At 42.5% G+C, this 26,615-nt stretch overlaps 1 protein-coding gene across 1 annotated transcript in view; it reads right to left on the bottom strand.

The window, feature by feature from the left end:
* CDH13 (cadherin 13) overlaps positions 1 to 23,855 on the bottom strand; it is a 1,362,211-nt gene extending 1,338,356 nt beyond the window's left edge. The window contains exon 1 of the mRNA XM_078357844.1: positions 5,529 to 23,855. The gene's annotated coding sequence lies outside the window, so the exon portion shown is untranslated. The remainder of the gene's footprint in view (positions 1 to 5,528) is intronic.
* Positions 23,856 to 26,615: the final 2,760 nt, after the last annotated feature.

Below are 26,615 nucleotides of genomic sequence, written 5' to 3'. Positions count from 1 at the left end.
CTGCAAACCCTCCCTCCTCCTGACTCTCCCTTTCCTGGCTTTGTCTTCACTGGCGCTGACCACCATCTAGTATAACTTACATTCAGCTTCTCATTTTCAGAATCTCTTTCTCCTAACTAGAATGTAAGCACAATGAGCACAGGGCACTTGGTCTACATCTCTACCAGCATCTCCCCAGCACTGACAACATTACCTGACACATGGTAGGGACTTAGTAAACAAAGATTTGTTGAATCAATGTCTTCGTTGAGTAAAGCTACACACATTCCTCCCGTTTTTCCTTTTTTCGAGCTTGTTGCCTGCTGAGCTGACTAAAGGAGCTAATTCCTGATAAAAAGCGTATGTGCTACACCTGGTACAGGATACATATTTAACAAATAATGGCTGCTATTATTATTGGCCAAGTTTAACCTCTGTGAAGTGAGCACTGGTGGCAGAGCTATCCTCATTGCGGTGCTCAAGGAGAAACTGAATGAGGATAGTGGTGGAAAGCAAGGCACGGTTCCGTGCTACTGACACACAAAAAAACTGGGAGCAGGGCTGAACCAGAGGGTAGGACTCAGAGGTCAGGCAGGAAAAGTTGAGAAGACAGAGAGTAGAAATCATAACCGGGGTGACTCTCTAGCCTGTGGTCTTTCAAACTACAGGAATAACCAATGCTGGCTATAGGCAGTGTGTGTGAGGAGAGGGAGAGGGGGAGGGAGAAGGGAGAAGGGAGAAGGGAGAAGGGAGAAGGGAGAAGGGAGAAGGGAGAAGGGAGAAGGGAGAAGAAGGGAGAAGGGAGAAAGAAGGGAGAAAGAAGGGAGAAAGAAGGGAGAAGGGAGAAGGGAGAAGGAGGGAGAAGGGAGGGGATTATAAATTACTTGATGAGAATCTCACTCACTGGAACCCATCCTCCCAGAAACAAGCCTATCTCCTCTCAGCATCATTATCCTCAATTTATCATCTCTTCTCACTCTGTTTTCGGGCTTTTCATCAAGACAACAGTAGTCCCAGCAGTCACACCCACAACATGCTCTTCAGACATTTGCAGTCCTGTTTTTTAGCCTGGACTGAGTACTCAACATCTGTTTCAGAACTTATCTCAAATGCTTCTCTGTAGAGACATCTGCTGACCGTCCCGTCTGCAAAGCAGCCCTTTCCCCTTATTAGCTGTAGTCTTCATCACCCTGCTAATCCTCAAAAGCTGGTTCTGAGACTAGGAGCAGTAGTATCACCTGAGAACTTACCAGAAATTCAAAACCTTAGCTTTACCCTAAACTGAGTAAGCCAGAATTTACATTTCAACAGGATTCCGCAGACCACCAGGATGCACAGGAAAGTTTAAAAATCGTTACAGCACTTCTCACAGCCTTCAGTTACCTAATTTATTTAATAGTTGCCTATCTCCTATCTCGCTTTCAACCAAAAAGAAAGTTCTATGAAATCAGGGAATCTGTTTGTCCTGTTATCATTGTGTTTCCACTGCATAGCACAGTACCTGTTACATGATAGGTGCCAAGTAAGTATGAATGATTTAACGAATACATTAAAGAAAGAATGACTGAATAAATTTCCAGTTTCTTGAAACTCTAATGATTTATGATCAGGGGTCATCTCTCCCCAGTTCATTTTCCTGCTCGCTATAGGCGAAGTTGAGCTCACCTGCCTTCATCAGGTATTTAGACAGCATCTCCCATACAGGATGTCCTGTGCTATCACTGGGAAAGTGAAAAGCTGTGCCTGCTTACAAAGATCTCACAGTTTAAATAAAAGGTTGACTCAAGAGAAACAACTCCTTTCTTTTTTCTGAATATGTCTTTGGTTTCTAACCCCCTGTCTCCTCAACTCTCAACAGTAGGTATATTTTTCAGTCCTCACTTGCCAAAGAATGGTCCACTGTTTCTCCCCATAGAGTGTTTTCCCAATTAGATAAGTGGATCTTTTTTTTTTTCAAGTCTGTCACTGTTCATGCTTTTTCATTGCTAATGAGTTCTTATCAATTTCCTGAAAATGGTGCAAGCTGACCCACTGATGTTTTCAGAAACACATCAGAATCCCTACCCTCACATATGCAATGGGCCACCTTCAGTCCCATGGAATTTCCAGCCATCATAGCCTAAAAGTCCTCATTCGCTCATTTTTGCCTGGCAGATTACCTATCCCTCACGCCCTAGATAACTGTGTTTAAGTCTAGCTTTAACTCTAGCTTTCTTGCTTTTCCTTAGTCAATAATTCGCCAAGTCCCTTGCTGCCTGATATGCTCTTCTCCTTGCCTCTGAGGGACTCCTCTTTATCCTTGGAGATGCAATTTATGGTATAAGAAACTTTATTCCCACAATTGTTTACATCAACAATAAAGGACAAAAACTATGATCACCTTAGCATGGGCTGAAAAGGCATTTGATAAGCTTTTATGGCCATCCGTACTTTAAGTAAAACACACAAAGGAAATGTTTAAATATGATAAATACTTTGTAACAGAAGGTAATAACAAATATTAAAATAAGAATAACTTTTCATTAAAATCAGAAATTAGATATCAATGACTACTGTCACCAACATGTTAGTCAGCATGGTCTAAATGGTTCCAGCTAATGTAATAAGATAAGAAAAGTTAAATAAAAAGACCAAAACTGTAAAAGAACAGATAAAATTTTACTTTGCTTGGCTGATGATTTGATTGCATATGTAGAATGCCCATATAAGTTAACTTTTAAAATTCTATAATTAAGGAGAATATTTGATAAGGCTCAAGGATCTAAGAAGAATCTGAGGGGAAAATAGATTCTCTAACTAGCACTAAGTACCTAAAAATGGAAATAATTTTTAAATTTACAATAGTAAAAAAATGATTAAAAGGTAAATTTATTTATTTATTTTCTGAGACTAAGTCTTACTCTGTCGCCCAAGCTGGAGTACAGTGGTGTGATCTCAGCTCACTGCAACCTCTGCCTGCAAGGTTCAAGCAATTCTCCTGCCTCAGGCTCCCAAGTAGCTGGGATTACAGGTGTCTGCCACCATGCCTGGCTAATTTTTGTAGTTTTAGTAGAGACAGGGTTTCACCATCTTAGTAGGCCAGGCTAATCTTGAACTCCTGACCTTGTGATCCACCCACCTCAGCCTCCCAAAGTGCAGGATTACAGGCATGAGCCATCGCGCCTGGCCAAAAAGGTAAAATTTAACAAGAAAGCCATAGAACCTATATAAATAAAACTATAAAAACTTACTGGAAGACATAAAACAGATTTTGACCAAATGGAAAGAGAAACCAGGTTCTTCATTAGGGAAATGTAGTATCATAAAAGTGTCAAAATTATACATACATAAATATGTAAAATTTAATGATACTCCTATTAAAACATGAATAGAATTTTTCTTTGCTTTGAAGGTAAAATTAACTTCAGTTCATATAGATTTAAAAATTGCTCAATAATACTAAAATTTACACACACACACACACACACACACACACACACACACACACACACATATATATATTAAGATGAAGGATTTGGCTAACCAGACACCAAAACACATTACAAAACCTCTTTAAACAAATCAATATAATAATAGCATAGGGATAGAAAAATTAATCCGTGGAGAAGAAGATCCAGAAATAGATCCTAATGAATATAAGATTTCCATATATGGCAAAAGAGATATCTTCATCCAATGAGGAAAAGGTAGCTTATTTAATAAATGGCCATGCCCAGATGGCTCCTGGATTAAAAGAATAAGAAGCTGGACTATCTCATGCCACATAAAAAATAAATTCACATGTATTAAACAAAGCTCGCTATATAAAAAGTTATACAAAAAATTGCAAAAAAATTGTATTTACTTATACTCTAGGAGTGGAAGGCCTTCATACCCAAGAAGGGATCACTAGGTTTTAAAGGGAAATACAATACACATGTCTATGTAAACATCAACCACAAACTATGTGTGATTAAAACATGAATAGAATAAATGTACAAACATAGCGAATGGTAACATTTTCCAACTTCACAGAGAAATCAAAGATTTGGGAAACATTTGCAATGCAGGTGACAGATAACATGTTAATATCTATGCCATACAAACAGCTCTTACAAATTGACAAAGAGAAACAGTCCCACAGGAATATAAACAAAGAATATGAATAGGCAATTCACAGAATAGCAAACCCAACTGCCAATAGACATATGAAAATATATTCAGTCTCGTTGGTTGTCAGAGAAATGTAAATTAAAGTAACGAGTTATTATTGCACACTCATGTACCAGGCAAAAAATTTAAAAGATAGTTAAGACCTGTTGCTGGTGGGGATGATGGGAAAGTTCTCTTACTTATCACTGGCAGAAATACACAGCATTTCTGGAAACCACATGGTTTTAGAAATATGCATTAAGGCTTAATATGCATTAAGGCTAAAAACATGCATGCCCTTCAACCCAGAAATAGCATTCTTGCAGTTTTGCTCTACAGAAATAAAAGTTTCAGTGTCTAAAGATAGATGTTTAGAGATGTTTATTACAGAATTCTTCAATGAGGAAAAAATATGGAAAATAGTAAATGTCCATTAGTAGGGGCATATTTATTACATTATAGTATATTCACACTATGAAATATCATATTATATGATACAGCCAAATAAATAAATAAGAATTGGAACAATTATTGAGAATAGGATTATTGTGAAGTCCCAGATGTAAAGCAGTATGCATATTATACCACGCTTTAACAAAACATTTTTTAAAAATCCTATGTGTGTGTGTGTCTGTGTGTGTGTGTGTGTGTATGTGTGTAGATAAAAATAATTATGTAAGAATGGAGAACAGAATGGAAAATATGCAACCAATTATTAGCATGGGTTTATGGTGTGGTTGAGAGGGTCAGTTAATATGGAGTTGTGGCACTGATTAAGGTGGAGCTGAGCAGAGAGATGGCAGAGCAAAGCAAGCCCCAGAGAAAAAAAGACTATACTAACAAAAACATCAGCGAATCAGTGGGCATAATATGACTCCATTTTTGTATGGAGTGTTAGTGTGTGTGTGTTAGAAAACAAAGACACAGCACCTGATCTAAGTTACTTCTTACAGCTTCATCCCTGCCTAGCAGGCTAACATGTACGTTATGATATTTTTCAGCCAACCTAGACACCAACTGACCCCTCTGTACTCTTGTGTACGGTGTGGAAGTGCCTGCATTCTTTCGTCATGAAGAGAAGGTATGGAAATCTGTACAAACCTCAAGTGGGATGAGACAAGAGGATATAGGAGATGGAGTATTGGCTGGGGGAGATGATTACCCTTTATGAATATATCTAGTGGTGAGCCCCTACTGACTCATAAGAGTTCATTGTTAAACTTTCAGTTTACAAGACAGCTATTAAACCTAGCCATTATAGGCTGGCCATGGTGGCTCCCATTGGTAATCCCAGCACTTTGGGATGCCGAGGCAGGTGGATCACCTAAGGTCAGGAGTTTGAGACCAGACTGACCAACATGGTGAAACTCCATCTTTACTAAAAATCCAAAAAGTTAGCCTGGTGTGGTGGCACATACCTGTAACCCCAGCTGCTTGGAAGGCTGAGGCAGGAGAATCGCTTGAACCTGGGAAGCAGAGGTTGCAGTGATCTGAGAATGCACCACTGTACCGCAGTCTGGGCAAGAAGAGCTAAACTCCATCTCAAAAACAAAACACAACAAAAACCTAGCCATGATTAAACATTAAATGATATAAACTTATAATTAAATAAATTATATTAAAAACATGAGTAACAAATAGGTAATACTTACGACTTCTTCATTATTTTACTATTCTTACTATTATCTGTGCTCTTGAGAATGCTATACAATGGAGTGGGACTGCACATCTCTTTCCAGCTCCATTTTCAGTTAAGTCACATTGGTAGTTTGAAACCAGCCATGGTAGAAGTATTTACACCACAGAAATTGGCAACCACTACAAGACAGGGCTTGGCTTATTGTTTGGATCACTGCCTAGGGTTAAGAGGGTGATGGAGAAGATGTTCATAATGCAGATTAAACTTAATGGGCATGTCTGTAGCTGTGATATTGTGAATAGCATAAAATGTTGAGAGTGTATTTTTCGGGTTATCCAATTCAATGAAGCTGTGCCTAATGTCACTGACAAATGAGTAACGTTCTGACATGTTTTCTCTGTTTCACTTTTGTCTTACATAACGTTATAACATTACTGTATACCTTTGTTAACCTGAATGAAAATATCAGGCAACATTCATGTCTAACACAGACTTGCTTGTTAATTGCAACTATCATTTGTCTACGGATGCCAGAGTTTGGTAAAAATCAGCAAAAATGTTCGGTGAGAATTCAACTGTCTATCTACATGGGATTTATAGTAAAGAATATTCATATTTTTGTTATTTATAAATGGCATTCTATGTATCCCCACTCATAATAAGCTGATATAAGTAAAAACCTATTTTTCCCAGAGAACTCGTTATCTAAGATTTACCTGCTTACCACCACTTATCATTATAAGCGTGCACATTTAAAAAATACATGAACAAAAGAAAAATCTTAAATAATTAAATGGCACCTCCTCTGAGGAGCTTTTCCTGGTTCCCCCAGTTCTCCCTGCTTGATGCTCCACCATCAACTTTATGTAGCTCTTCGTTGTCGCACTTGCCCTTGGAGCAAGGACTGTGTTCAGTCTTCTCTCTCTCAGGGGCCACCTCACGCAGAGTAGCTGCCCAGTACATGAATCCATCAATCAACTGGGCAATCAGAATGAGGAAGGTGCATATGACAGAGGCTCAGAGAACAGATTTGAACTGGAAAATGTGGGCCAGCTTCCCTCAAAATGCTTTCTTGGGACCCCAGGGGACTGGCAGTAATTGAACTTTCAACTAGAATTCTGTGGCTGAGCTTGAATCCTTTATGGATTCATTTCATCAACAGAATTTCCAGCTCCTGCATTGTGAATATGCACAAGGATGTGTGCACTGTCTTTGTTTCTTTTGCCTGCCTTCTTTTTATCATCCTCATTTTCAGAGTATAAGAGTTACTCCATAAATAAAGACACAATCTCATATTCTTGACAGAAAAAGGTCCTGGCCCCTAGTAGGATTTTCTTATCTCAAGTTGATGCGTAGACTGAAAAATCTCAGTGGAAAGGTACATCTTGCTCTCTGAGGGTCTGTGTGCTGCAGCCAATATAGGTAACCACGACAGGGAGTAGAGACAGGCTGAGAATTACATTGTTACAGGGAAAAAAATAAACATCTTTATTTTTTCAAATGAAAGCATTCCTCTCAGTGTGGGGTGTAGTATTGTGCAGGGGCTTAATGCCTGGAGTTGTCAGAAGGATCTGCCCTCAAACCTTAGCCCTGCTGCTGATTAGCTGCTGGCCTTGGGCAGGGTAGTTGCCCTTGGTGGACCTCATCGTCTTCATCTAGATGACGGGGATTGAAATCGCATTGTGCCTTTCACTTGTGTAAAGATTAAACACAGTCTGTGAAATGAAAGCATGTGTATACACAAAGACGTGTACATGGATCTTTGCAACAGTTTTATGTGTAATAGTCAAATGCTGAAAATAATCCAGCTGACAGCAACATGTGAATGTACAGACAAACTGTGATACATTCATATAATGGAATAGTCAGCAACGAAGAGGGGTAAGCTGTTGATATGCAGCTTGATATGCACCATAACATGACAAAGTTCAACATAATTATGTTGGGTATAGGCAGCGAAACCAAAATTTTATTTTACTCTATTTTATTTTACTTTTTGAGACAGAGTCTCTTCTGTCACCCAGGCTGGAGTACAATAATGTGATCTCAGCTCACTGCAACCTCCACCTCCCAGGTTCAAGCGATTCTCCTGCCCCAGCCTCCCTAGTAGCTGGGACTACAGGTGTGTGCCACCATGCCCCACTAATTTTTTGCATTTTTAGTAAAGATGGGATTTCATCATGTTAGCCAGGATGCTCTCGATCTCCTTACCTCAAGATCCACCTGCCTCAGCCCCGCAAAGTGCTGGGATTACAGACGTGAGCCACAGCATCAAGCAAAAAGTTTGATTTTTATAATGTTCCAGAAAATGTAAATATAGTGAGAGAAAGTAGATTGGTGGTTACCTGGGGACAGAACTGGAGGTTACAGGAGAGAGGAAGAAAGAAGGGAGTAGAAAGAGATACAAGGAAACTCTGATGCATGTGTTCATTATTTTCATTGTGATCATGGTTTCATGGGTGAATTGTTTGTCAGTATGTTAAATTGTATACTCTAAATATGTACTGTTTGTTAAATAGCAATTATAATTCAATAAAGAAGTTTGTAAGTTTGTAGAGTAATAGATGTGACAGTTGCTGGTGTGCAGTAAAAGATCAATAAATGGTGGCTGTTAGGGTGAAGATGATGATGAAAAAGCAGACTGCGATGACAATGACAATATTCCTGCTGTTGTCACTCCTGGGAGAGAATACTACTTCTTGACCACACTCTTTTTCTCTTCCTCCATTAATCACTTTGACCAGCTGAGGTCCACATGAGTTCTTATCTCCTGAGTGCTCTGCTAGGCATTCCCTCTTCTGACAGCCAATATCCTCTCTGGCTCAAAACATTTCAGTGTACACCATTTGAAAGTCTTGACCAGAGGTTCAGGCAGACAGGGGCTGACATCTGCTTTATTACTTGCTAACTTGTACAAGCCTCAGTTTTCTAGTCTGTGAACTGGGGACGGTGATATCATTGGCACACTTAGAGGAAGGAGTACAGGTAAAACATCGAGACTCACGGAGTCAGCGTCCAATGTGTGGCATGTCAGTGACTTATGTCCCATCTCCTGTTGATTGGGTTACTCAGGAGCTGCTAAGTAGCACCCTCTTCCTCTCCTGAATTCTGAACAGACTCAGGCAAAGATGAGGGAGAAGCAGATGGAAGCCAGCACAGCACTTTCACTCCCAAACTAGCCTAAATTAGAGGGTGTTGCTGAGGTGAAAGCAAAGCTGATTTTTAGTGCTAAACCTCTAAAATTGACAGATTTATCCATGTACTAATGGCAACACTGAACTTGGACACCCAGCCTCCCAATGTGAGGGCACAGGATGTTCCATGCCTGGAAAAGAATAGAGGAATTATGATTCTTCCGGGTCATGCACTCCCAAGAGAAAAGAAGGAAGTTTCTGAATAAAGCATGTTATGTTTATGATTCCTAAATTTTTTGTTGTTGTTGAAACTGAGTTTTACTCTGCCACTGAGGATGGAATACAGTGGCATAATCTCGGCTCACTGCAACCTCTGCCTCCCGGGTTCAACCGATTCTCCTGCCTCAGCCTCCCAAGTAGCTGGGATTAAAGGTGCATACCACCATGCCCAGCTAATTTTTGTATTTTTGGTAGAGTCAGGATTTCACCATATTGGTCAGGCTGATCTCGAACTCCTGACTTCATGATCTGTCCACCTGAGCCTCCCAAAGTGCTGGGATTACAGGTGTGAGCCACAATGCCCAGTTGACTCCTAAATTTGTATAGCATAAAAATCTCTCCTTCCTCATCCTTCAATGGTTGGGAGTGAGCAGAGGGGCAGAGAGAGCCCAGGGGTGTCACACTGGAGCTTCCACCATCAAGTGAAATACCAGGAGTGAGGAATAAAAACATTCACCTTCTAAAATGCTGCTTTCACTCGTGATTTTGTTGAGCAGAAGTACCATGTTCCTAACTATATCGTAAGTATGATGGCTGAGCGCACAAGCAAACTAAGTAAAGTATTGAAATCAGCATTTCAGGAGTCAGCACAGAGAGAAGAACCTCCTCAGGGCAGCAGCCCTCTCTAAAGCATCCATATCTGATGGGCAAAGTCATGGAGCTCACCACATCTTACACCAATTCACTACCCAGGATGCAACCAATGTCCCAACAGATCATGTAACTTTTATCTATAATTTCTGAATCAGTACTAAGCAAGAGTGTGCCATCTTCCATACGGAATACCTCCAGTGGCTGAAGGAAGTTATCCATATCACCCTTAAGTCTTCTGGGTTGCAGGTTACACATATTCCATTTTTAAAATTCTTTGTCACATAGTATGGTTTCCAAAACCCCTTTTCACCTAATTCCCCTTGAGCGGGAATTCCTCTTCAAACTGTCAATGTCAATTTCTCTCCAAACTGTCAATAACCCTAAAATTTTATCACCAGACAACAAAAGCTACAGATGCTGTTAATCAATCAATCTAAAAACAAATTAAGATTTTTTTTTTTAGCCACCAAAAAAAAAAAATTGCAAAAACTGCAATTACTTTTACACCAACATATCACTGAATGAATCCGGTGCCCTGCCTGGCACTGTCCCAGGACAGAATCCCATGCATTAGTGCAAAGGAATGGAGGCTTACTTGTGTACTCTAGGCAGCAGCCATGCTCCATTAATGCCTATTGAACTTGTGGTCAAAAAAGGCCCTAAGGTATTTATTCACAACAATTACTGGCAAGCCAGGGTTTCCAAATCCTGAATTTGCCCTTCTGATCTTTCAAGTTAGAATTCAGCATTTCCATTGCACCCTACCATAATTCACCTTCTCAAGAGGTGGCCAATGTGAGGGGACTAAGAGCACAAGCACTCCTTTAAGGCAGATATGGTATAAGCTTTGAATATGATTCTATGAGCTTCTATTTCCTCAACTGTAAAATGGTAATAGTACAATAATACTCATGTCATGAAGTCATGGTGAGAATAAAAATGAGATTATGCGTGTAAATGGCTTAGCACAATGGCTGACCCAAAGAAGGAAATAAATATTAATTCACATTATTATTATGTTGAATACGTAAATATTAACATGAGAGTACATAAGAAGACACTTGATGAAATCATGATTTGAGAGATATTTCTTTTAATCACTTTAGAAATGATTTTAGAGTTATGTGTATAAAACAATTGATATTCTGAATTTTTAGTTAGTTTAACTGCATTTTAGGGGGTATTGTATTACCCAGTGTACTTGAGAATTGGTAGATTTACAGATGTCATAGTGAGACAAATAGGTTCCTTTATAATGTCAAGGGTCAACCATTTTAAACCAACTAAATTTAAATTAGTTTAACCATTGTGGAAGACAATGTGGTGATTTCCTAAAGATTTAGAACTAGAAATAACAACAGACCCAGAAATCCCATTACTAGGTATATACCCAAAGGAATATAAATCATTCTTTCATAAAGACACATGCACACGTATGTTCACTGCAGCACTATTCACAATAGCAAAGACATGGAACCAACCCAAATGCCCATCAATGGTAGACTGGATTTTTAAAAAATATGGTACATATACATCATGGAATACTATGTAGTCATCAAAAGGAGATTATTTCCTTTGCAGGACATGGATAAAGCTGGAAGCCATTATCCTCAGCAAACTAATGCAGAAATAGAACACCAAAGACCACATGTTCTCGCCTACAAGTGGAAGCTGAACGATGAGAACACGTGGACACAGGGAGGGGAACAACACTCACTGGTGCTAGCTGGGGGACAGCTGGGGTGTGTGTGAAAAGAGCTAACACACGCTGGGCTTAATACCTAGGTGATGCGTTAATAGGTGCAGCAAAACACCACGGCACACATTTACCTGTGGAACAGCCCTGCACATCTTGCGCATGTACCCGAGAACTTAAAAGAAAAATTAAAAATTAAAAAAAATTGTAAAAAATTCAGCCTCTCCCATTTTTCATGATGCCTCACAATCACAGCCTGCAGTTCCATGATCGAGTCCTTCAATAGCCTGGATTTGAATTCCCATGGGACTGCAAATTTGGACTCTATAAAGAACTATCATTTCCCCATCGACTTGGCCCTCAGTTATTTTGTATCTGTATTTATAGTACACTCTCTTTTCCGGTGCAAAGGCACTGGAGGGCCCTAAGTTATCTCTCACTCATTTTTATAGTACTCTCTCTCTTCCAGTGTGAAGGCACTCTTCCAAGCTAGAGAAAATAGAACTCAAATAACAGCTGGGTGGCTGAGCCTTCCCCAAGCTACACATCTCTCTTCCCTCTTCATCTTTCTCTGAACATTGCTATAAAGACCTTTCTTATTTAGATTTAACTTTATTGTCAGGGTCCAGCATCTTCTGGAGTGTAGCCTTGGTAATACTATAAATTATAATTAATAAATGTGTTAATCAATTACAATTAGTCACACCTCTTGTTACCCACACCCTTGGCCATGTAACTTTGCAGGGTCCTCTCAATCTGGGAAGAGCATTCTGCATGACCTCTTAACTCTGAGCTCAGCCATGTGATGTGCTTTCACTAATGGGATTTTAACTTTGGCTAATGAGATAATGCAAGTTCTTGTACCACTGCAGGTGCCACATACACATTTCCCAGATATCCCCCAGGAGGATGAAAGTCATCCCAATAAACTTGGCCAACCTGGCCATGACTATCCTAGATCAATCAACAGCCATTCAACCCACAGATGGGTGAACAAACCCAGCCAAGATTAGCAGAGCCAATTAACCAACCTGCAGCCAACCCCAGATACATGGAACACTCAAAATCAGCTAAGACCAGCCAACATCAGCTAATCCCTGCAGATTTCTAGGCTAAACAAAGGTTAATGCCCTATGCTAATGATGCTTTATGGATGGTTGTTAGCTTTATTACGGCAATAGGTAACTAATACAGCCTCCCCAACATGAACCGACAAGCATTGTGTCTAGAAGATTTGAGAGTGAAACAGGTAGAAAACCTTATTCCATTCTTATCAGCTATGGCTCACTAAAGCTTTAGGTAATAAAGAAAGCTTAGTGTGGCCTAGGGCAGTGGCTGACACCTGTAATCCCAGCACTCTGGGAGGCTGAGATGGGCAGATCGCAAGGTCAGGAGTTTGAAACCAGCCTGGTCAATACGGTAAAACCCCATATCTACTAAAAATACAAAAATTAGCTGGGCGTGATGGCCAGTGCCTGTAGTCTCAGCTACTCACAAGGTTGAGGCAGGAGAATAGCTTGAACTTGGAAGGCAGAGGTTGCTGTGAGCCAAGATTATGCCATTGCACTCCAGCCTGGGTGACAGAGCAAGACTCTGTCTCAAAAAAAAAAAAAAAGTCCCATAATCTCAGTTCACAAGGAGTCGAATCTTGATGATTTCACTAAACTTGAAAAATTATCCAATTTAACAAATAGACACCATCACTGGCAATAGAGACAACACTCCATTTGACACTAATACACTCAAACTAGATGGCTTGTCTATTCTCTGTCACCCAGGACAATTTTACCAGTGTAAGCCTGCTTTTGAAATATGAAATCTTGGTAGAATTACAACTTTCTTTGCAGCTTGGTTTTTCTTTTTCTTCTATGGAGAGCTATTTTAAATACCCCCAAACTTGTGTGGGAGTGCCAATCGGCCACATTTAATTGGCCAGATTGTTAGCCTCAGCGATGCAGCACTCTTCGGAAAATTAAACATAGACATGATTGTTACTTTGCTCTGTTATTGTGGCTACAGAATGGCAAACCAATCTGTTGAAACTGAAAAATCCAGCCGCTCAATTATCTGTCGGGCTTACACAGCTAAATGCCCCATAAGTGGATTTTTTTTTTCCTACTTAGCTGAGGCACATTTTAAGTGAATATGTTGCTTGCTTGACACTGTGCATAGTCAAGGCTTAAGGTCTTCCTAACAGCCTGTCAAGTGTTTAGGACAAGCTAATCTTAGAAATATAGACCCTTACTCATTAATTTACTTATTTGTTTTGGCACATACCTACTCTCTGCCAGAAACTGTGTTGGGTGCTGGGAATAAGAAAACGTTAAATAGCCATTAGTTAAATAAACAACCAGTCAGAGGGTAAGGCAGAAACAGAATTTAAGTTTCTGACTCTAAAGCAATGGTTCTTAACCAGGGACAGACAATTTTGCCCTTTCCCATCAGGAAACATTTGCCAATATCTGGAGATATTTTTGACAATCATGACTGAGGGGAGGCAGGTGCTACTTGAATCTAGCAGGTGGAATCCAGGCATGCTGCTAGGCATCCTACAATGTACATGACAGCCCTCACAACAAAAGATTATCCAGCCCAATCCATACGTAATGTGGAGGTTGAAAATCCCTGCTCTCAAGCTGTGCACTAAAGTAATTTCTTGAACACAAAACCTCTATCTAATTCAACACTGCCCGAGCACAGGGCCAAACACAGGCATGTACTGAGGAGATGCTGGATGGATGGCTGAATAAATGGTTGGAGATGGATAGATGGATGCACAGATGGATGCATGGATAGATAGATGGGATAAACAGGTGGACAGATGGATTAATGGAGATAAGGATGGATAGACGGATGGTTGGATGCATGGATAGATGAATGTATAAATGGATCTCACACTGAAAGATAACATCAATAGATGTACACAATGGGTATTGAGAAGTTTTTTAGGCCATCAGAAATTAAACAGATGTTCCTATTTTCCACTAGAGTTTAGGCAGCTCCAAGAAGGGAAAAAATTTGGTAATTTTGACATGAATTTCACAGGGCTATGGCTTGTGATGAATCTGGTGCTCCAGAAGAACCCCAGCTCTGACCTTCCTTAGCCACTTACCTCATTCCCCCTTAAACTCAGATAAGATGTCCTGGGCTTTATCTGCAAACCTTCCTGGCCTGAAAGGAAGATAATCTGTCTTTCATTTCTAAACCACTGGAAATGAGGGTAAATTCATCATAACCAACATTCTGTAGATTCATTTGGCCAATTCTGCTGCTTTTGGTCTGAACTCATCCCTAGTAATGTACAATCTGTTTTAGATGTTAATTTTTAATGGTGTGATTTTGGCTTGTCCTTCAAACAACTTGAGTAGAAACACTGATTTAATTTTATCCCTTTCATCAATGCCAGGGAACAGAAAAAATTACTCAGGAATATGTTCTTTTGCCTTTACTTCCCCCCACCATAAGAAATTATAAAGACATTAATAAACATTCAAAAGTTGATCTTCTCTCTTATGGAGTGGCTGTGCATCCCCATTATGAATGAGGTGTGAGGTTGGTGCTGTGGAAGAAAACATTCCAAGGCCAGTAGGAACCTATCCCTACCCTTTGAAAAGTCACACTGAACAGGGGCTCTAGGTTGAGATGCTGGCAGCTGTACCTGGTATCCAGGATAAAAGGTCAGGTAGAATCCTGAAAATTACTGACATGTATATTTCTCCCATTGGATCATATGATTCTTGGAACACAGACCAAGCCTTTAATGAATATGCTTCTCCTGTCTACATTCAATTTGGTTCCTCATTAGAAACCATAAAGAATTATCTATTGGAGCAAGTGTTTGGAAAGTTTTTCCTCTTAAAGATTCAGATGAAATGGTGAGTTTTGATGACACAGGACTGGCCAGCCAGGCTCAGCTGTCCAGTTGCTTACCTGTCCCCCCAACACTGTGTACTGTATTTAAATAGTACAGTATTTGAAAACTCACCAAACAACTGTCCTCACAACTGCTCTGGTGAGTCAGATAGACTTAGCCAAAGTTAAAAGAGGTGAAAAAAAAAATTCCTTTGTTTGTTCAGCAAACACCTACTACACCAGACAAAATGCCAGGTACCGAAGACACTAACCATCAGACAGATACATTCACTGCTTTCAAGTTGCTTCCAGACCACTGTGGGAGATGGGTAAAGGTTTGCTTTGGTTTTGAGTCCCCCTTTCTTTCTGTTACTCTTAATGCAAAGAGAGGTAAAGACATCTGTGAAAACTTTCTTTTTGGTTGCTTTTACATTTCCTATCCTGTCCTCCAAAAATCTGGTATTATCCTTGAAAAGGCACAAATAAGAAGTCGTGAGGTAGACCACTGGCAATATTGGCACGTGGGTCACAGTCAGTCAAGGACAGGATCCTCTAAGATTCTTATTCTTTTTTTCTTGTGCTCAATGCCTCCTGTTACAAAATGGCTGCAGGAGCTCCAGGCATCATGCCTACAGGATACAGAAAGAAAACAGGAAGGCAAAGGGTGATGATCTATTCTGACTGAATCTGACCCTTTCAATAAAGAATAAGAAAGCTTTCTGGAAGGCTCTGCCCACAGGTTTTGGCTTATACCTAATTGTCTAGAATGCTGACACATGGCTACCTCTACCTGGAAAGTGGCATACAGGAAAAGATTGTGGAGAAGGGTCAATCTAGCCAAGCCGAACAGCCTATAAAGCAGTCCATATGGAAAACATCACTGAAGAAACATGTTTATAAAGAAGTATCACAAGATGTCTCCTGCATTGACAAACTAAATTTAGGTGCTACAAATACACAAGAGGTTTTGAAATTTGGAGTCTGGGAAACTACAAACAGGTTATATTGCCTACAATACTTTGTATTTTATCATCAAAATTAATCATTTCACCAGTTCTATGGAATAAATTCAATTTTTAGCCCCATTTCACATAGAAATGGCGCTATTAAGGTGAAGTAACTAGTCCAAGGTCATACAGCTAGGAGGGGTAGTCTTCTTTTTCTTTAACTCTGCACTTGAGCATGGGCATGTGTGTTATTACTCACTGGTGCATGAAATACATGCACACACACCCAGCACTGATGTGAAGAAAGCTGTGATTAACGGGTAGAAGTTTAGCTAATGGACATGTCTGTAGAGTAAGTAAGCTTTGAACCAAAAATTCCAGAGCAGTTGACTCATTCATTCATTTCCTCATTCAAGAATGAGCAGCTACTTGCCTCTATCCCTGCGCTGAAGATACAGATGAGAAAGACAGGACTCCTTTTTGCATGTGGATCATTGTCCAGACACATCAATGACCACGTGCTCATACGGAGGGTGATGTCCTGCACGAGAAGGACATGCGAGGCGCCCTGTGAACCCATGGAGGTTTCCTTTACCCTGTTGCTTCAGAAAGTGAAGCCTGGGGCAAAGATCAAAGAGAAGCAGATTGTTTAGAGTGTGCCACCCCAGGTGGTAAGGGTGAGAAAAAAGGTGGGGTGTGGGGGGGAAGTGAGGCTAACACAGAGAAAAGCAATACAATACAATACAGTCTGCACTGTCCAGAGCTTCACGGTGAGGCTCAGAGAGCCACACAAGCTGTGGTCAGCTGAACGATGTCCTCTGGAGATGCCCACATCTGAATCCCCAGAACCTGTGAAAATGTTACCTTATGTGGCCAAAAGGATTTGTGCCTGTGATTAAGGCTTTTGCGATGGGAAGGCTTGTGCCATAGATTAGTGAGGTGGGCCCAGTGGAGGCTTAAGTCCCCTTATAAGTGGGAGGGAGGAGGGTCAGAATCAGAGGAGATGTCATGACAAAAGCAAGAATGTGGAGTGATGCAAGGAAGGGGCCATAAACCAGGGAATGCAGATGGCTTCTAGAAGCTAGAAAAGGCTAAGAAATGGATTCTTAAGCCTCCAAAAGGAATGCAGCCTGCCAACTCATTTTATACTTCTGACTTCCATGTTATACTTTCTTGTATATTCTGTACAAGAATACATTTGTATTGCTTTAAGCCACTAAGTTTGTAGTAATTTGTTATTGCCACAAGAGTAATCAAATAGAACATCTATCAGCGGGCACGTTTGCTGGGAACCCAATGCGTCTCCAGAAGGAGGTTATAAATGGAGCTCACAGAACGGGGAAAGGAGCAAGAATTTCTATGTCTCTCATTGCCTCTGAATGTCTCCCATTCCCCTTTCCTCAAAGTGAACCTCAAAGGGTGCTAACTCCCCACCCTTTCGGTTTTCACCCTCCAGCCCCTTGACAGCCCCTCGGGAATCTATATCCCAGGACCCGCAGTTGTTCCTTCTGCTCATCTAGACATGGAAGAACAAAAAATGTGGTTCAGATGTGACCACGGAGGAGAAAACAAAGGAGAGGCAGTCAAACAAGAACTTGAGAGGGGCCATGTTATATCAAATACCAAGGGTGACCACCAGCTCAGGAAGAAAATCATCTAAACACTTACCAGCCCTTTCTGTAGACCTGGTGTCATCGCCAGGGACCAATTTTCACCCGTGCAAGCCTAACATCCAATTTTCAGTTCTCTGGGTAACTGCACCCTACTGTCTTAGAAACCCACCCTTCAAAACCCCATCTAGGTCCTGAAATGGTCTGACTCCACTTGCTCCACCACCATTTATTTCAGAGGAGGCAAGGCCTGAATCTGATCATCAAAGCCAGAATTTCCCCACCACCCAATTGGCTCAGGGACAAGCACAGCTCCAAGCCTGGCCAGTCAGTAGACTACATCTCCCTGGCCACAACAATTGGTTTAGGGTAGACCATATGACCTAGTCGGTTCCTGGGTCTCAGTTCTGAAACACGTTAAAACTACTTGCACTACAGCATCTCTTTTTATCCCATTAGTTCTGGGATTTGAAGGCATGGAAGCCTGAAATTTTCCAGGGCCCAGGGGAAAGGACTTTCCTGGGCATGAAGCCAGCATGAAGAAGCTATCAGTTCACTTTCTGGATCCAACCGTACTTGAATATGAATGAACTTTACATTTATGTGATACATCTCCTTTTTGAAGTTGAGTTAGCCTGAAGGGTGTTTCTCTTTTGAAAGATCCCCAGTACAGTATTTCCTTGGAGATACATTTTCACTTGCTGCCAACAGGAAGGCCCCTTGTTATAGAGTTAGTTGCTTCCTGGGGTGGGGGAGTTAACAAAGCCAGAGGCAGGTCAGAGAGAGGCAATAGCCCAGAGTTTCCTAAAGATTCCAGGTCCTAATGGAATACCCCAGCTGCACCATGACACGGTGTTCACTGTGCCCAGACCCTTTCCTAATGGTGCTGAATCCCCCACCCATGGCTCTTGCCATGGCCACTTCAACAGGCATCCTTGGAAAGTTGTTCTTTCTTCAGCCACACATCGTACAGAGCAGGAAAGCAGCAGAAAACCTATTTCTTGGGGCGTGAACTACTCAACTGCAGATTGGAGGGATGTCTGACCTGTTTGCGCTACCCAGCCCCCACTGCAATGATTCTAGTGATTAAACATGGCTGATTTCAGCCTCCGTGAAACGGAAAACTGCCGCCAATTGTTGACGATAGATCTGGCCCAGGCTGAATCCAGCCCGCACACCGTCCCAAGCATGAAAAGCCTCCTATCACTCTGCAGCCCCTGTCCTGAAACAAGGACAAACACCTCTCAGAAATGAAGAAAAGGCCATTTCCAAGGAAGTAATTACATAATATATGGAATGTAACAAAAGGGAGACCCCTGAGCTCCATTACTTTGAAGGATCTGTCAGTGTTTTCATTAAAGCCCATTTTCGGCTGTGATTTATCTTCAGCTGTGAAGCGGGGGTGACAGCTGGGGCACAGCACCCACAGGTCCAGGTCAGGAGAACCATGCAGGGTTCCATTCAGTTGAAATTTTTCAGCTAGCTCCATGTTGAGGACTTGCAAACTGTGAATTAAGTCCAAGTTTGGGTCCCCTGGCATTTCTGTGGCAGTTCTTGTTCTAGGCATCCCTGGTAGCTCACTGGCAAAGTGTGCTTTTCTGACAGGCTGAACTCTCTGAGGCCAGGAACAAAAGCAGGAGAGTCACTTTTCATATTCTTCAAAGGGCTATTTTTGGGGGGCAGCAGGGAGAATTTACAGTTGAGATCCATGAGTATAGTTTATGCTTCTTTTCAAGTTAAAAACAAAGTATCATGTAAACTCAGGTAATCCTTTAAGAGGTGCCTCCTGTCTTCTCTCCATCTACATGATCCTCACATGACCCCTGTTTCTGGCCTCAGTTACAGGTTCTGGGTCCTCCTGAGGAAGGGAGGACATGATCTGCAATGCCCTTAGCCCCAACACAGGTCATCTCTCTCCTTGGGAGTGGAGAGTCCCAGAGTCAACATCTTGGCACAGTAGAGTCCTAGAAATTAAACCCAGAAGGAATGCCGAAGTATAGCTCCCAGGTTGGTTGATGTCCATTCTGGAACCTGGTATTTAACATCTGGATTCCAGCTCAGAGTCTACGATCCAGCCGAGAACTTAGCAATCTCTGGATTTAGAATAGGCAAGAGGAAGGTAGAAGATCAGCCTGAAGAGGTTCTTTCCTCCCTGTTCCTCTCTCTTGCCCTGTTGGGCAGTAATAGCAGAACCTATGAGCCTTCTCCATAGATCATCTTCTGCAAGTCATATACATGTCCACAAGCCCTGAAGTTCTCATGTCACTGTCTTCACTGTCACCATCGTCCCCACCAGCGACATCTATCAGAAATTTGATCTCAGCGTGGATCTAAAGTCAATTCCACCATCACCAATCTCATTAGTAACATTTTCAACAGCTTATTTCAAGGCCGATCCTGGACCATGTGCTTTCCAGGTAGCTGTCCGTAGATCCTCATTACAAGTTTCTGTGCAAGTGGCATTTTCATGCCCATTTTAAAGTTGGGGAGACTAAGCTTAAGAAGACAAGCAGGCCAGGTACAGTGGCTCACAACTGTAATCCCACCACTTTGGGAGGCCGAGGTGAGCAGATCACTTGAGGCCAGGAGTTCGAGACCAGCCTGGCCAATATGGTGAAATCCCGTCTCTACTAAAAATACAAACAGGTGTGGTTTGCACCCACCTGTATTCCCAGCTACTCGGGAGGTTGAGGTTGGAGGATACCTTGAACCCAAGAGGCAGAGGTTGCAGTGAGCTGAGATCATGCCACTTCACTCCAGCCTGAGCAACAAAGCCAGACTCCATCTCAAAAGAAGAAGACAAAGCAAACATGCCCAAGGTTACCACGTTGGACAGACTGGCCCAACACTGGTATTCTGAATCAGTGTGGGCTACTACCTAGCAGCTATACAGTGTCATAGCATGAGTTCCTGTGGAAGCCAACTCAGATATGGTGTTTGTACGTTGGCATGTCTATTAGAAGATGCTGCTGGGATCAATAGCTGTGGAAGAGTGGAAAGAATTGGGCAGAGGGAGAAGCTGGGCTTGGAAGCAGACCCAATAACTGCCCCAGTTCACCCCACAGGATGCTGTGGAGCCAGAACGGTTCGCCTTTTACATCATCTGGCCTTGGGCTAGAATGGCTGGGCCTTTAAATCCATTTCCCATTGCTGCTATAACAAATAATCACAAACCCAGTGACTAAAAACAACATCAATTCATTCTCATACATCTCTGTATGTCAGAAAAACAAAACAGGGCTCACTGGGCTAAAACCAAGGTGTCTGCAGGGCATCACTCCCTTGGGAGGCTCTGAGGAGATCCATCCTTTTCCAGCTTCTAGAGGCTGCCTACATTTCCCTTCCTCCATCTTCAAACAGAATCACTACAGCCTCCACCTGTATCATCACAGCTCCTTTTCTGTCCCTGCCTCTCCTGCTTCCTTCTTACAAAGAACTCTGTAGTTACATTAGGCCCACAAATGTAACCTAGGATCATCTTCACATCTCAAAGTCCTTAGCTTCATTGCATCTGCCAAGAGCCTTTTGCCAAATAAAGCAATGTGTTCACAGGTTCTACAGATGAAGGTGTGGCTATCTTGGGGGCACCATGGCTCAGCCTGCCACATGCTTCTCTCAATCACTCTTTGTCTGAGGTCCCTCCTGCTGAGGCAATCCCCAAAGGAGGCTGAATACCTGAAGGCTCTTTTGACTACACAGGTGGGGCCACCAATCCTTCCTGTAGTGGGTGTTGGTAAGCATCTCCATGTCCATCACACGTTTTCAGAAAGTACAGGTTTAACCCAGCCCAGACTATCCTTCCCTTTGCCCCAAAGACCTACATTTGCCCAACTTTGAATCCCAGCTCTAAGTGTCATCTCAGACTTCATTACTGGGGTCTGCTTTAATCCTCCTTTCCTGTGAATCATCATACTTTGATGTTATATTTATAACCAACTGTTTAAAGTACTTCTTGAGTGTCTGACCACAGCTCAATTGTCCATTACTGCAATAATCATCTGTCTCTTTGTATTCAGAAAGCAGCATAGTCTAGGAAATGCAAAGTCTGCTTTTGGCATTGAGCAGTTGTGTTTTGGGGAGCGTTTCTCCCCCTGCTGTAAATGTGTTACACTGAAGCATATTTCTATCCATCTGCAGCCATGCCATATTGCAGGTAACTGTGAACAAAACAAGCAATAAAACTGCAGAGGGGCTGCTGCCTTTTCATAGACATCAGCTCTCAGTTACCTGTGTTAACCGGCGAGGCTCTTGTTCTTAGATTCCTTCCTTGCCAAGCAGCCCCTGTGACCAGGAGACACCCAGGCAAGTCAAGAAGGGAAATAAGAAAAGGCTGTGAGATGGTGCTTTTTAAAAATAAAATCAGGCCTGGGAGAGGCAACATCATGAACTCAGACCCTCTCCTGGGATCCTGCCTTCTGGATGATCCCCTTTCTCGGACGTTCTTCTTGCAGAATGAATGGTGAACACCACTCTGCACATTAGAGTGGAGGCTGGTTAAGTTTCTGCCTGTCTCTCATGCCTTTCATTGGGGAAGTGCTAACTGACCAGTCCATGTGATTCTAGAGGGGCTGCCAGTAGAGAGATCCCGATCTCCCACACTTGGTGGTAGAGGGGTATTGACTGCCAGAGACCTGGGATTCGGGAAGATGTCATTAGAGCCACCCACACAATCCATCCATCTCTATTTTTCTCTCTCCCTATCTCTTTCTATTTATTTTGTTACTGTCTCTTTCTATCCCCCTGCCTCTACAAGTTTCTAGGCTGCAAGGATGTAAGTTTGGGGCAATTTGTGGCCATATCAGCTCAGCATATTATATCTCCTGGAGAGAACTGGAACCCTGGAGTCTTCACTGAACTCCTAGAGCCAATCATGCCTAATGGCAGCACTACATCTTTCTCAGTTATATGATTTAACATATGCTTTTTTAGAAATGAGTTACTTTTAATGGGTTCTGCCACATGATAGCAAAAGGATCCTATTCCCCTTTTTGTTTCTCCCTTTAGATGCTTCAAGAGCCTCAAGCTCAACATACTCCAAAATCCCTTCAGTATCTTGCTGTTCCTACACGCATGTCTCCTAACTTTGCTGTCTTTTCCCAGATTGTCGACATTCCAAGATTCTAGGCCCTGCACATTCTGCAAATCTTTCTTACCTTCCAGTCGCCCACCCCTCTCGTTGTCTTCCCCTTGTTCTCGTCTGGATGACTCCGCCCAGGGTAAGACAGTAGTTTCCTGCATCTACCCTTGCTCCCCAGTACGCCTTCCCAAATGCCGGCTTCACCAGGCCTGTCTCTGTGCAAAGATCCCAATGGTCCCATGGAGTACAATATGGGTCCCAAATGTCCTTGCTTGACTTTCAAAGTGGGGGAGTAGCACACACAAGCTTGGATTTTACTGCAGAGCAAGACTCAAATCTTAGCTCTGTTGCTTCTTGGCATGGTGATTTTGAACGAGTTACTAAACCTTTCTGAGCCCAGTATCTTCATTTTTTAAATGGAGAGAATAGTACCCACCTTGTAAGGTAAGAGTGGCAATTAAATGAGTATGTTAAATGCTCAGCACAGAGATGGAAGCAGCAGGAGCAACCAACAACTGGTTTAACAAGTATTTCTGGAGCGCCTACTAAATATCTAAATTTGTTTTTTGAGACGGGATCTCACTCTGTCACCCAAGCTGGAGTGCAATGGTGTAATCTCAGCTTACAGCAACCTCCACCTCCTGGGTTCAAGCTATTCTCCTGCCTCAGCCTCCTGAGTAGCTGGGATTACACCACGACGCCCAGCTAATTTTTGTATTTGTGGTAGAGACGGGGTTTCACCATGTTGGTCACGCTGGTCTCCATCTCCTGATCGATCTACCCGCCTCGGCCTCCCAAAGTGCTGGGACTACAGGCATAAGCCACCATGCCATGCCTTACATATTGTTCTTATGTCTCGACACACACACACACATACACACACACACACACACACACACACACACACACACACACACGTAGAGTTTTGGTTCCAGCTCCCACTTAATCAGTGCCTTCATTCATTAATTCAGCAGACTCGTGCATGTGTGTCCTGCACGCCAGTGCACTGCTGGACATTGACAATACCTTAGTGAAAAAGAAGTGGCCCATGACTTTAAGGAACTCACATCCAGGAGGGGAGAGAGACAACAGACATGTAAATAAATCATGTCAGATACCATCAGACTTTGGCTTTGTCACAGCCCCTAATAGGAGCTTCTGAAAACTATTTCTCAAATTCTGTGATTCCATAAAAAGTAAATTTTCCTTTCCAGAAATAGAGAAAAGAAGCCCTGTGGAATAGAGTCAAGCAGTCTAACCAAAGCCTCCCTCCATTACCCAAGTTCCAAATTAGACAATATCCTCCATGGGGCAGACTCTTAAACCAATACCCAGGGGGTGATACATGGTAGTGACGCCCCAGTGGGAGAGAACTGGAGTCTGCAGGATGACTTTCAGGAGAGCAGTTTGTCCTTACAGTCCCCATGATGCCCCTTCGTCAGAATCTGCTTCTTCAAGGGACCCAGGCTTTAGGGACACTCTCCAGAGAGGTGTGGTCAAAACAGTGGCAACACACACCCTTCCCATGCATCTCCAGGATGACTCCCTGCTCCTGCCCAGTGTGGGCTGGTGAGTTTGTGAGAAGGTGCCTATAGATGACACTCTGGGAACTGGGGTTCTGGGAAAGAGAAAGCAGAAAAATAAGGCAGCTTCTGAAAGCATGAGCACCAGGGAGGGTAACAATAGGGCAGGGCTTCTCAACTTTGGCTCTTCTGATATTCAGGGCAGGGCCACTCTTTGCTGGGGGACCGCAGCTGTTGAGCAGTATCCCTGATCTCCACCCATGAGGTGCCAGTAGCACTTCTCCGAAGTGGCAGCAGCCAAACATGGGTCCAATTATTGCCCCTGGTTGGCAAAATTCCCCAATTGAAAATCAGTGGTCTGGTGCCAACACTTCCTGGAGGGGAAGGAGCATGCTCAAGTACAGAAAAAAGCCAACACAAAAACGGGAGAGAGAGAGAGAGAGAGAGAGAGAGAGAGAGAGAGAGAGAGAGAGAGAGAGAGAGAGAGAAAGGAAGTTCTGACAGTACAGCCAGCAATGTGAGAAGAAAAAAGGCAGGTGCTCGCCTTGGCTGTAGAGTCAAAAGACTGTGGAAAACTGGGCTCCACTGAATGAATGACCAGGCTTTTGTCAGTGCCTCAGAGTGGATCTACAGACAGAGGAATAAGTCTCACACACATCAGAAATGGTCTTGAAACACCACTCAATTCATCTGATTCCAAAAGAGCTGTGTGGCTTTGAGTCACTCACTTGACCTTTCTGCCAAATGAGGAAGTGGCACTGGTCCAGGGATGGGAAATAGTTGTTCTGTGATTACTCCCCTCCCAAATCCCAGGCCTGTGGCAGACATCACTAATCAGTCACTGCACACTTCACTCTTGAGCCGGAGTGAAGCCTCCAAATCCTCCTTCACACATTGCTTCCAGGAGCTGCTGCAGCCCTTCTAATTGGCTATTGGTGTCAAATTATGTCAGCGTTGTTTACTATCCTTAGAGCAGTCAGCAATTTTCAAACTGTAGTCTCAGGGCTCCTTAAGACCCTCCCCAGAATCACTTTAGGGAGACGGGAATGGGGAGAAAAGTCTCTGTGTTCTCAAAGTCCACTTCACCCAGAGCTTTTATCTGCTTTCCACAATGGACTTCTGATCAAATTTCATGTGACCAAAGTAATCTCTCAGCTAACTTACCACAGTATCTATGTTTTTGCTAGGGCTGCCACAAAAGTACCACAAACGGAGGGGTTTAAACAACACAGATGTATTGTCTCATAGCTCTGGAGCTTTGTTGATCTGAGATCACAATATCGGAAGCATTGGTTCCTTCTGAGAGCTAGAGGATGAATCGGTTCCATGCCCCTCTCCCAGCCTCCGGTGGTTTGCTAACCAGAGACTGGGAGAGAAGATTGGGAGTTTCTTTGATATGAGGAAACATCACACCAATCCCTTCTTTCATCTTCATTTGATGTTTCCCCATGTTCATGTCTCTGTATCCAAATTTCTCTTGCTATGAGAACACTAGTCATTTGGATTAGGGCCCACTAATGACCTTGCTTCAACTTGATAAGCTCTGTAAAGACTTTGTGTTTAAATCAGGTCATACTCTGAGGAACTGGAGTTTGGGATTTTAACACACAAATTTGGTTGAAGGGGACACAATCTAATTCATAAGACCCTGTCCTTTACCCTCCAAAACTCATGTCCTTCTCATATGCAAAATATATTCACCCCACCCAGCATCCCTAAATTTCCTAACCCATTTCAGCTTCAACTCTAAGTCCAAAATTGCATCTAAAATCATCTACATCATGTATGAGTGATACTTGGGCTATGAATCATCCTGGAGCAAAATTTCTCTCCATCTGTGAACCTGTAAAATCAGACTAAAAGTTATCTGCTTGCAAAATGCACTGGTGGGACAGGCAGAGGACATACACAGTGTCCAAGGCAAAGGTCAGGTTTTCACCCTGGAGTCTGGCTATCCCGGCCTCTGTCTTTCTCAGGGCCTTCCCATGAGTGGTTTTCTCACGGGAAACCACATCCCTATTGGGTGCACTATGAAACACGACTCTTTCAGGAATCACCAGTTTATGTGTCTGTTCCTCCCAAGCCAGATCAGGTCAAAGGTTCCCTGATGGCAGTAGAAATCCTGAGAATCAAGCATGTGGCATATGATGAAGC

This window comes from Callithrix jacchus, chromosome 20 (assembly GCF_049354715.1).
Source record: "Callithrix jacchus isolate 240 chromosome 20, calJac240_pri, whole genome shotgun sequence".
In the NCBI taxonomy this organism is placed as follows: Eukaryota; Metazoa; Chordata; class Mammalia; order Primates; family Cebidae; genus Callithrix; species Callithrix jacchus.
Note: the sequence above shows the minus strand (reverse complement) of the source record. Positions and strands in the feature narration are given on the sequence as shown.